Source organism: Grampus griseus (assembly GCF_964374135.1).
Source record: "Grampus griseus genome assembly, chromosome: 15".
Taxonomy (NCBI): Eukaryota; Metazoa; Chordata; class Mammalia; order Artiodactyla; family Delphinidae; genus Grampus; species Grampus griseus.
In genome coordinates, this window is record NC_139009.1 from 12,861,803 (window position 1) to 12,873,933 (window position 12,131).

The 12,131-nt window shown below is 47.1% G+C and overlaps 1 protein-coding gene across 1 annotated transcript in view; it reads left to right on the forward strand.

Annotated features, from left to right (window-relative positions):
- Nucleotides 1-229: 229 nt before the first annotated feature.
- KCNS3 (potassium voltage-gated channel modifier subfamily S member 3) overlaps nucleotides 230-12,131 on the forward strand; it is a 34,038-nt gene continuing 22,136 nt past the window's right edge. Inside the window, exon 1 of the mRNA XM_082672485.1 lies at nucleotides 230-399. The gene's annotated coding sequence lies outside the window, so the exon portion shown is untranslated. The remainder of the gene's footprint in view (nucleotides 400-12,131) is intronic.

The following is a 12,131-nucleotide window of genomic DNA, read 5'->3' on the forward strand; positions in this document are numbered from 1 at the left end:
TTGGGTCTGGGCGGGGGCGCGCGCCCCGCGGGGCTGCCTCTCAGTCCATCCAACAGTTCGCCTGTCGCGCGGCCCGATCCCGGCAGCCAGCAACCGCCCGCGGCACAGCGCCGAGCCCTCGGCCGGGGGAGCGCCGACTGGGAGCCCGAGGCGAGGCGGCGTGCGGAGCTGGGACCAATGGGGCGGCGGCCCAGCGGCCGGCCCCGCCCCGCCCCTCCGGCGGCTCCCGGGCGCCGCGCGCCTGCCGGGCGGGACAGACAGACTGACCGACGCGGGCCGCCCGGCTCTCCTCGCCGCAGCCGCGGCGGGCGCAGGGCCGCGCGGAGACGCCTGATCCCTGCAGCGCCGGCGGGCGGCGTCGCAGAGCGGAGCCAGCCAGAGACGCCGGGACTCCTGCAGGTACCTTCTTGTGTCCCCTCCTCTCCCTGCGCTCGGGAGACTTCTCCGTGCGACCCCGCAACTTTCCCCGCCTTTTTTTGCCCAGCCCCGCCGTGGCCTAGGTCACGGGTGCACGACCCCGCAGATCTACACCCGCAGGGGGACTTCGCATCCTGCTGGGCGCCTGTCTCCGGCGCTGTCCATCCTCCAGTCCCCGGACCCGTCGTTGCTGGAGTCCTAAGGATCCGCCTGTTGCGCGGGCTGTCGGCAGCCGAGGCAGTGTCTGGGTGCCTCGGAAAGCCGCAGGGAGGGTGTCTAGAATCCGCTCTTGAGCGCGGGGTGGAGGACGGATGGAGGCGGGAGAATCGAGGAGCCGGGGAAAGGCGGCACTTCGCGGAGGGGCATCCCTGGGGCGTTTCCTTAGCCGGGAAGCCGTTCCTTCTCTTCCTCGAGAGGAGGCGCTTTCCTGACGAACGTAAGTGCTTCCCAGGCCGCCTGCTCCGCCTTCTTCCCTGTCATTCTCCCCTCCCCTTTGCCCTGCAGCGGTGCGAGGCGCCCCGCGACAGTTGCTGGGAAGAGCGCAGCCAGGGCCCTTGCTCTGGTGCCGCGCTGCGCCCAGGGACTGCCGGCGCGCTCCGGGTGCGAGCGGCTTGTGGCTTGCAGGGCCCGTGTTGAGTCTCCCGCAGACTGCGTTCGGATCAGTGGTAGCGATGGGAGTGGGAGCCTCGGGGTCGGGAACTTTCCTTTCCCGCGCCTCTCTGGGTGGCTGCCCGACTTCTGCAGGTGGATGGGCTGGCGAGCGAAGCAGACCTGCCGGCAGGGGCCGCGGCGAGGCGGGCTGGGCGCCTTTCGCATTGCAGGGATCACTCCGAACCGCCACCCGCGCCGCTTCCCCGGCTCTGCCTCTTGTCGTTTGTGCCCTTGGTGTCTCCAGCGTCTCGGCGGGGGACACTGAGCCGGTAGTCTAACTGAGGCAGCCCACGACTGGGGTGGACGGCAGCCAAGACCTACCTCCACCCGCGGAAATGGCCCTGGGGCCCTAGTCTGATGCTGGGGCGCGGTGGTGGGGTGTTTCTCCTCGCCCTCCTGGAGAGTAGCCTCTTGATTTTTGTCTTTCATGTCACCCTCCGAGAGAGGAGCAGGTGAGAAAAACCGGATGGGAAACCTTCCCCTCCCTTTTCATGTATTTGCTTAAGTGATTTGCATAAGCGCTGGCTTAGAACTGTGTAAGTTACCCCTAGTTGCTCCCCTTCCTAGACTACTTGCAAATACCTGCCCAGGTAAACAGGCAGCAAGCATTTTCCTGAGCACCTGCCCGCTTGCTAAAGTCAGATGCCCTGGTGCCTCCCTCCCCACATGTCTCAGGCTGAGAGAGGGTGGCATTGATTCTGTGGTTGAACTTGGGGTACTGGGCAGGCCTCATTCTACCTCTGTTGTAAACTGCTTGAAGGCACTGATTCACTCAGAGTATATCTACAGCCAGCCCACAGTGGCTGGGCCAGTCCTTGGTCATACCCAGAGCATGGTGAAGTTTCTGCCTCCCAGTCTATTCCGTTTTTCCTCGCCAGATTCGTTCCTTCTCCTGTTCTAATCTTAAATTAGCCATTTCAGAACTAGGAATTGTCAGTATTAGGGTAGGGAGGAGATGATACTGAAGTACTCAAGAATCCTGAAGCCAGAGCATGTTGTGAATATTTTAAGGAGACTTGCAGGACCTGTGTGGACTCAGGCTTGTGTCTGAGCCATCATTACCTGGAAAATCAGCCTGAACCAAAAAGCCATTAATGAGTACAGCAAAGCTAAGGTTTTGCTGGTTAAAGTGTGCGAGAGCAAATTGGGAGGTTGGAAGCAACCGTTGTTCTGTTCAGAAATATTAAAATATTAAAAAGCCAATGCTCTGACACTTGAGTTTGCCAGCAAAGCACTAGTTAAGGTTTTTCTTCTTCCTTATTATTATTATTTTTTTAAAGTAGGGGAAGAGTGGGCACTTCAGCCACCGCCTCTGTCTTCAGTGGATTTTGCCCTTCGCTGTAATCCTTCACAGACCCTGCCTCCCTCTGTGCTACCAGAGACCTCCATCTGCCCTGTGTCTGGCATTTGGGGCTGGGATGTGCGTCAGCTCCGAGAGACCGCAGGCATCACAAGGGTTTTCCTCCACTTCTTTTTTTTTTTCTGGCCTCTCCATGAGAGGCATGAGGGATCTTAGTTCCCCAGTTCCCCAGACCAGGGATTGGACCCAGGTCCCCTGCAGTGGAAGCGTGGAGTCTTAACCACTGGATGGCCAGGGAAGCCTTCTTTCTTTTTTTTTTTTTTTTTTCTTTTTTTATAGATGATATTTATTGTCTGGATACCATATGCCAGCTATGCTGCTTGGCACTTTTCCAGGCATTATCTCATTTAATCCGCAGGACACCCCCATTGGGAAGTGAGGTTTCCCTTCTTGGTCACAGTGTTTCAGGGGGAGCCAGCAGTAGATGGAGCCCCTGCAGGGCATTCGGAGCCTGATGGGAGACCGCAGGGTGGGGCTGAGCCTGAGGTCTCACTGGCAGGCGAGGACAGCTATCCAGGATGGGGTGAGGCAGAGGGGCAGGTGGGCGTGTTTATTGTCTCTGCTGATCAGGTGTCAGGAAGGTAGATCTGCCTGGGTGCCACTTGTGTGAAAAACCTACTAGGACTGGGGACCTGGGCTCTAGCCTGATTTCTACCTGCTTATGGCTCCTTGACTCAACATAAGTCACTTGGCTTCTCTGAGCCTCAGTCTCTTTAGCTGCAAGGATGTAGACATCTGACATTGTTGTTACCCCGTACTAGGCACTATGCTGAAAGCTCTCCACGTATTAATTCACTTCATCCTGATGACAACCCTAGGAGGTAGGCTCTTTTATTATCCCATTTTAATTTAATTTTATTGGCTTAAAACAACAGAAAAATGTTCTCTCACAGTTCTGGAGGCTGGAAGTCCCAAATCAAGGTTACCCACAGGGGTACCCTCCCTCCAGAGGTTCTGTGGGCAATCTGTTCGTTGCCTATTCTAGCTTTTGGTAGCTCCAGGCATTCCTTGGCTTATGGCTACATAACTCTGACCTCTGCCTCCGTGAATTAACCTATTGTAGATGAGAAAAAAGAGACAAATGAGTATCGTGTGCAAAGTCACATAATGAGGATGTTGTAAAGCCAGGATTCTATCCCTGGCAATCTGGCTGTGGAGCCACTGTGAGATTCTGTCCTTTTTGTTTGTCCCTATAGCCCTGATGCTGTGCCCTGCACTTAATAGGACTCAGACTGGGCTTGTTGAATGGTGACAGGGAGAGGTGGCTTGCTGTTACCAGGCGACTTTTTGGCCCCCTGTCTCCCCTTGGAAAGAAACTTGAAAACGATGCAAGAAAAATGTTCTTTTTTCTTTTGCCAAAGTTATCCTCTTTCCAATGGAATTCTGCCCAGCTAGTTGGGAAGAAAGGAGACAGATCATAAAGACTGTGGGCCAAGTCCACCATCTTTGTGTCTCACAAAGGAGGGCAGTGGATGTGGAGGGTGCTTGGAGGTGGTGGAGTTTGAATTTCATCCTGAAGCTGGCTTTTGGTTATTGCTCTTGGCTAGTCAGGGTGCTTAGCTGGAGCAGGGGAGGAGGAGAAAGTACTTTTTACTGTTGTTATTTTATTTTGCATTCAGTGACATGGTAGGTGAAACTTGGAGAGAAATCCCAATTGCGATGAGCACATCAATGACGTTTAGAATGTGCAGCCAAATGTAGAAGCTGATTTAGAAGAACTCCCATCCTTGTTTTCCTTTATCATTTCTTTAGATCACCCTTTGCAACTTTGCAACACACACACCTACCCCTTATAAAAGTAAACTATTCTTGCTAAGCTATAAGTAGTTCCTAGATTAGGTTGTAGTGTTTTTCTTTGTGGGCAACGGGGTCTTGCTGTTTCTGGAATGCTGAGGAGCCTTGCATCATGGTGGGGTTTTTTTTTTTTTTTTCAGAAGCTTTTCCAGCATATTTCTGCTTACTTTCTATTGGTCAGAATTGTGTAAGAGGCAGAGAAAGCAAGCAGCTTTTAAAATATATATATATATACATATATATATATATTTAACTTTTTATTTTATACTGGAGTATAGCTGATTAACAATGTTGTGTTGGTTTCAGGTGTACAGCAAAGTGATTCAGTTATACAGTTACATGTATCTATTCTTTTTCAAATTCTTTTCCCATTTAGGTTGCTACGTAATATTGAGCAGAGTTCCCTGTTGCACCATAGTTTGCTTGGAGTAGATACCTTATAAAATTGTCTTTAACTGCACAAGCGTTGGATGATAAAGGCCCAAGACCCCCTTTTAGGCGGTAACGTTACAGATGTTAATGTTGACAGCAGCTGGCTACAGTGTGCTTGCCGAAGTTCCCAACGAATGAAGCATCCTGCTGGGGTCCTGAGCAGATCAGCTGAGCTCAACTGAGCGCCCAGCAGATGCTCACCAATGTTGACTTAATGATTAACTTCTGTGGTCTTGTATATATCCTCTTTACATATACAATTATGCACAAGCATTTATTCAACAAGTATTTGAGTACTTACCCCATATTATGTACAAGGCTGGGGCTGGGTAGGAGACAGACGTTAAACAAATAAATGCAAACATTTGAGCAGAGGCAAATGTTCTAAAGAACTTCATCTGGGAGAGTAGCAAGGGTGGGAGGGTGCTAGTTTAGATGGGGGAGCTGGGAAGACCTTTCTGAGGAAGAGACTTCTCCTTCTGAGGGATGGAGAAGAGTTTATCATGTGAAAAGGCAGAGAAAAAGATTTCTGGGCTGCACGGTGTGAGGATTCTAAGGCAGGAGTGAGCATTGATGGTTGGAGGAGCTCCAGGAGAACTGGCCAGGGCACTGGGAGAAGGTTGGAGAGGAGGGCAAGGGCCAGATCACGCTGTGTGCTTTGAGCCAAGTTCAGGATCTTAGAGTTTATCCTGAGGGCTCTGAGAAAGAGATAATGGAATAGTGGCAAGGGAGTGTCAGCTTATGTTTCTCGAAGATCACCTGTGAAGGCTGTGAAAACGATATTAAAGAAGAAGAGATTAGAGAGGTTCCAGCGTGGCAGTTGGGAGCCTAGTTAGAGGCGTGCTGGGGATGTGGAACCTCAAGCCAGCTTGGATTGAGTGAGAACGAATGGGCGGTGAGGAAGTGGTACAGGTACAGGTTGATTATGAAACAAAACAGAGACAGGGTGAGTGCAGGGCAGGGTTTGCATTTATGTCCGTCTATGTGGAAGGCGACCGCGGCTGATGTTAGGGAGCTGAGTCCAGCTCCTCAATAAACCAACACATACCCATCTCTGTGTGTGGGGTTACGTGGTACATACTAGCACTTCTAGAATGTTAGACATTTGTCTGACTCTGTCTCCAATCGCTGGGTAAGTTTAAGCGTATCACTTGTCCTTCCCTGTTTTTTTTCCCACAGCCTGGAAATGTTATGATTAAAAAACTAGATAATCTTTCTATGAGTATTCTTCTTCCATAATGTCATTTATATGTGTTAATTTGGATTGTTTATATAAATTGAATTAGGAGAACTAGGAGTGGGTATGTGGGAACATTTGTGGCGAGATTCTAAGCACTTGGTCCTTGATGATCACCGGTAAGCTGCTTTCGAATTGGCTTAAATGGAGAGAAATCAGTGATCAGCTTGGTGGTGAGGAGATGCCAAGCCTCTCCAAGATGTATGGGGGCGAGGCCCAATGGGGAGCCTGAGGCATGGCTAGAGGCCAGTTTTCTGTGTTTCAGTGGAATCCTCCTTTACCAGGTCTTCCTCGTCACATGAGACTCTTCCTCTTTACTCACTGGTATCTTGTAAAAGGATTCAAGAGAGCAACATATGGTCCGTCATCTGGGAACCCATGTTTAGTGGAATATGTTGGCCTAAAGATCAATAAGGAACATCACAGATAGCCTGATGGAGTCTTGAAGAGGCGGTGGGTGAGTTCCCAGTGACCAATTTATAGTTGTAAGGAGAGCATAAAAAGGACCATATAATTGAAAACTACTCCAAACATTGGTTCAGAGGCCTTTTGAAGACTTCTTTCAGTAATGGTGACTTATATCCTGACAAATAATTAGTGTGTTGAGATAAAAGGATATCAGCAGACTAGCATTTTGGGCTTGAACATGTTTACATTTTTTTACTTACATTCTTCTATGAAGTGGTTTGGCTTTTCCTGAGCCCTGAGTGGCCTGCCAAAGTGAACCTAAAATCATCTCCTGTGATTTACTTAAGGTAAAGAGTTTATTTGGTTAAAGGGATGGGCGATCTCCGTGGTTAAAGATCGTGGTTTGTAGATTTGGATACGCCTGGCAAAAGCATTTCAGCACTTTTGTCACTGAGGTCAGTAACTCATACCTTCTGGGTAGTGTTTTCTTGTAGGTTTTTAAGATCCCAGTTTTCTAAGCGTGGTACCGTCCTGAGGCCACTGACATAAGACCTCTGCCCGGCCTCCACCTCTTGGTCATGAGCTGTTGCCTGGCCAAGATTTAGCCCCTAGGCTTTTTCAAGGTTGAGCCTTCTTGGTGAAGCTTGTCTCCTCTGTGCTAAATGTGTAAATAAAAAGTGTCATTATGTGACAATGTTTATCTATCTATCTATCTATCATCTATGCTGAGGTGCAAAACGATATCAATATCCCCATACATTATCATCTCCTTAAATCACAAATCCTACAGTGTAGGCTCTCCAAATAGGTAAAAATAGGAACCTTATGAAAGTTCATATGGGGCCTGAGAGCTTCACCTTTAAGCAGTTTCCACAGGCTTCTGGATCTAAATAGAAATCAAATGTCAGAATGGTGCCTCTTTTTGGCGATGAGCACTGAGTTCTCTTTTCCCAGCTCCTCCAGACTTAAAATGTGGAAGGTGCAGCACGCTTTGCCTTCTCATCTTGTGTCTTCTGTATAGCGCTTTGAAGCAGAGAGTACCCAGTAGGATGTACAGTTATATAATGTGGCCCTAAACTCCCCTGGCTTTGCTTTTTTACCAGGTGCTCCTATCACCCATATCAACAGTTGCACGCCAGCAAGCCCTGTTTTACAGTCCTTCATTTGTAAGTTAGTGTCAGCACTTCGGAAATAATTCCCACTTAAGCGTTATTAGGCATCAGGGTTAGGTTTCAGGGTGCCCCACGAATGCAGAATTAAGTCCTAAGGAGTGGGGCGGTAGATGGCTTTGAGTAGTGGACGTGCAAGACTGTGTGGTGTAGACGGGAGGGGATGGAGCTCTCTCTCCTGGGGACAGGGTCCTGCCGCACACACCCATCTTCTCAGACGCAAGCCTCGAGGAGGAAGGGCGCCCGTTGGTGTGGGCTGCTTAGCTGATTGGGCAGAATAGACAAATCCACAAAAAAGTACCGTATCGGGTAGAGAGTTTCAGTTTTGCAAGGTGAATGGTTGCACAACATCGTGAATGCATTTAATACCATTGAACTGTACACTTCAAAATGGTTGAGATGGTAAATTTTAGGTATTTTACCACAATAAAAAATTTGGAAGAAGGAGAAATTGAGATTCCAGTGCTATGAAATAACGTTTTCAAGTGTTTTTCTCTCAGGACTTTACATGCTTAAAAATTATCGAGAACCCCCCAAGAGCTTTTGTTAATGTGGGTTATATCTGTCAATATTTATATTAGAAATGAAAATAGATGCATTTCAAAGTATTTAATTATTAATTCATTAAAAATAACAGTAATCGTCTCATAACATGTTAACATAAATGGCATATTTTAATGAAAAGTAACTAGCTTTTTTTTTTTTTTTGCGGTACGCGGGCCTCTCACTGTTGTGGCCTCTCCCGTTGCGGAGCACAGGCTCACGGCCATGGCTCACGGGCGCAGCCGCTTTGCGGCATGTGGGATCTTCCCGGACCGGGGCACGAACCCACGTCCCCTGCATCGGCAGGCGGACTCTCAACCACTGCGCCGACAGGGAAGCCCAGTAACTAGCTTTTTTAAACAACAAAATTATGAGTGACATTGTTTTACACTTTTACAAATTTATTTACTGTCCGGTTTAATAGAACACAATGGAATTCTTAGAGTTTCTTCTCTATTAAGTCTGTTATGTTTTCAAACATCATACATCCTCTGGAAAACTCCATAGGACACTTGTGAGAGAATGAGAGGGAAACGGGAAGATAACATCTTAGTTTATTATGAAAATAGTTTTGACCTCATGAATACTTTAAAGGATCTTAGGAACCTCAGAGTTTCCTGACCACACTTTGAGAACTACTGCTATAGAATAAATCTCCAGCCAAGTTAATTTTTGGTTGTGTTATATGTTTTAGTCTCTTTTCCTCTAATATTATCTGAATTTGAACTTTAGCAATTCCATATATTGCTTATCTATGATTTCAAATGAAAGAACTAGGTGGCTCCTTAAAAAAAAGAACTATCGTATCACTTGTTTTTCTCAAGCATGCATTTTTATTTACTATGGAATGAGGACTTCCTTTCAACATCTCAGAAGGAAAGTCTGCACCCCTCCAGAGGCTGTACTGAAAGCTGTCCCTGGGGCTCTGTCCTACTGTCACATGTTACTGCTGCGCTCACTGGAGGGCTTGGGGGCTCTCCTTTTCTTCCTTCCTGTTCTATCCCACCTCATTCTTCATTGTATGGAGAACTTGGAAACTCAGAGAGAGGTGAGCACACATAGGACGTAGATTGGAGAAAGGAGAGGTGTGAAAATTTATTTTAATAAATTTATTTATTAAATTTATTTATTAAATTTTTATATTTTAAATATTTATTAAATTTATTTATTTAATAAAATTTATTTCAAATTGAAAACTTTCTGACTTGCATCACTGGGGATCTCATTATTTTATAAGTTTTTCATATTGATAAAGTATGAAATTAGTCATAGCGGATAGTTCTGGGCAAAGCATTAAAAAAATCCTCTCAGGATGGTTTTCAGGAGCTGGATGTGGATGTTGGTGAAGCATACAAACATTTTTCCTCCCTTCCAAATAATGGATTAGGTGTTCTATAAACCATCATATTTATTAGGTGCTATATGAGCCATCATATTTAAAATTTAAGGGAAACTTCTTTTTGCGCCCCATGAAATAAATCGTCACTGTGGCAACTTACTACAGCAACAGACATTTGGCTGCTTCAGAGTTTTGTTGTAAGTGTGCTGAGGATTTATGATTTGGCAAAATCTGTGACTCCTAGCAGCAATAAATACTTTCCTACAATCCTTTGGAAATATCATAATGTGTCAGGTGTGCAGACTAGGCAGAAACAATAGCTCGGTCAGGCGTTCTCATCCTGTTGTCCTGGAGTCTCCAGGAAGGACTGTATGATGTGAAGACCCCTTCCAAACAGCCTTGTCCACTCTTTTGAGCAGGAAAATCCTTGTCTTTACTCTCATGCAGAGCATTAATTTAGTTATGCTTCCACCAAACATCTCTCCCACTTCTCTGCTGTATATCAGATGCTGATACCACTGTGTATTGGTGATATTGCTTACAAATATGGTTCGGTTCTGCAAGCATGGAGGGTGGTGCCTATGTAGCGTGAGATGTGTACGTGGGCGCGTGTGTACGTGCGCACACGTGTAGTACATCAAAGGGGAGTGTCCTGGAAGAGGTGACATTGGAGCTGATTTCTTGAAGACAGAACTGGAACTAACTGGAAAAGAAGGGAACAGGGAACACCTTCAATGAGAAGGAGAGTGAGCCGTAAGGTTGGGGATGGGAAAGAATCTGATGGGGCTTAGGCAGAGGGGTTGGAAGTAGATTGGGGGACGCAGCCGTCAGAGAGGCAGGCAGGGATGTTCTTGCTTTGACATCAGTGGAGGAGTTTGAACTCTATCCCAAACACACTGGGGAGCCACTGAAGCTTTACCTAAACGACACGTTCTGACTTGTAGTTTAGAAAAGTCTCTCTGGCTGCCTGCGGAGGCGGAAGGGGTGTCAGTGAGAAGGGGGGGCAAGATGCTGTCACTGACTCGTCTACTAGTGGGATTTGGCTGCATTAGAGCGGGGCCTCTATCACCCAGGTAGTTAGTTTGACCTGTTCCTTAGACTTCTACATTCTTTATCTTTATATTTTAAGGTCAAGAATAGAGACTTCTCTGGGAAGGTTGAATGGAATTTTTGGCCACACATCTGCTTCCACTTCCTGCAGCCCCATAATTTCCTTTGGGTAATTATTCCTCCCCGTTTGAACGTTGTCTTGGTGGGATGGTAAGTGTTAAGGATTTCCCCGAGGTTCCTTCTGCCCCAGTCCAGCCATTGGGTGGGCAGGTGACGTTGCCCAGCCTATCAGGCGCTCTGTCAGTGGAGGGACTGGAGGATGGAAGAGTCCACTGGCGTGTTCCTTGTTCTGCCTAACCAGACATCTTCTTCTATCAGTTAGTTATTTCTGTTTCCATGTCCTTCAGAAGTGCCCTGGCTCCCGTCTGTTGCCAGGTGTGGTTTTTCAGACTTCTCTTTGGTCCTGAGAGCTTCAGATAGCCTCTGACTGACGCACACTGGATTTGCTAGTGAGCCCCCTGGTTCTTGTTTGTATCCAAAGGGCCTCCGGTGACGTGGGAAGTGTCCGAAGGCCTTACTTCACACCAGAGCATGAAGACTAATCTCATGGCCTTTTCTACTGGTTTTGAAAGGGGAACAGGGCAAACACAGGATAGTGTTTGCTGAAAGGGAATGAGGGAAGTAGTGAAAGGGACATAGGAGACGAAGGCCCTGCCAGTGAACGTTGCGGGCCTCCGACTGTTGCCGTAGGTGATCCTGACTGCAGGTGTGTCTACCTGGGTGTGTGTGTGTGCGTGTGTGTGTGAAAATAGCATCAAAGAGATGGGGCAATCGCTGTGTATTTAGAATTTCAGTTCTTACTCAGACGACACTCAGGGCTCTGGCAATATTTATGTAGTACTTATATAAATAAAGTATTGGGTACTGCTCGAAATGTGATATACATAATAACTCATTTGTTTCTTATCATAATACCTCGAGGTAGGTATTATCATTTTATCTTATATTACTTGTTCATCTATCTATTTATCTATCTATCTATCTAATCTATGTATCTATCAACAGATGAAGAAGCATCAATGAGAGATTTTAATAATTTACCTAAGTCATAGAACTAGAAAGTGGCAGAATTGGAATTCAAGTCAGGTCAGGCTAAGTACAGAGTCTGTGCTCTTGCCTATGAATGTGAACCTTAACTTTAGATACTATCTACAGTCAGGAAGACTGACTGTACATACTTTGTTGAGAAAAGTGCACAAAAAAATTGTGACCCTTGTATTGAACACCTGTGCTCTATACAATGACCTTTGAAGATGTTTTGTAGCTTTTCATAGAAAGAACATGAGATGATAAAGGTTACGTGTATTCTTCCCACACTTATCTAGGGATATAGGATAAAAGTGAAGTTTGCTGTAAGTACATGAGCCTGGTGTGTGAGGACAGACAGCCAACAGGAGCAGAGTATGACCAGCTCACCCACACGGGCCTCGCTCGGGGAGCCGGGCTTGGGCCCAGGGCTTGCCATCTCCCATGTGGACTTAGCCATTCTGAACCTCACTTTCCTCATCCGTAAATGATGGATTATAATAATGCCTGCCTCTCTGGGTGGATCTGGGGATGAAAGAAGATCATTCATTCATCCATTGTTTCTTGCTGGGCATCAACGATGCAAAAATTAAGAAAAAATAGGCCCTGCCTTTGAAGAGCTCACAGGGTCATGGTGGAGCCTTC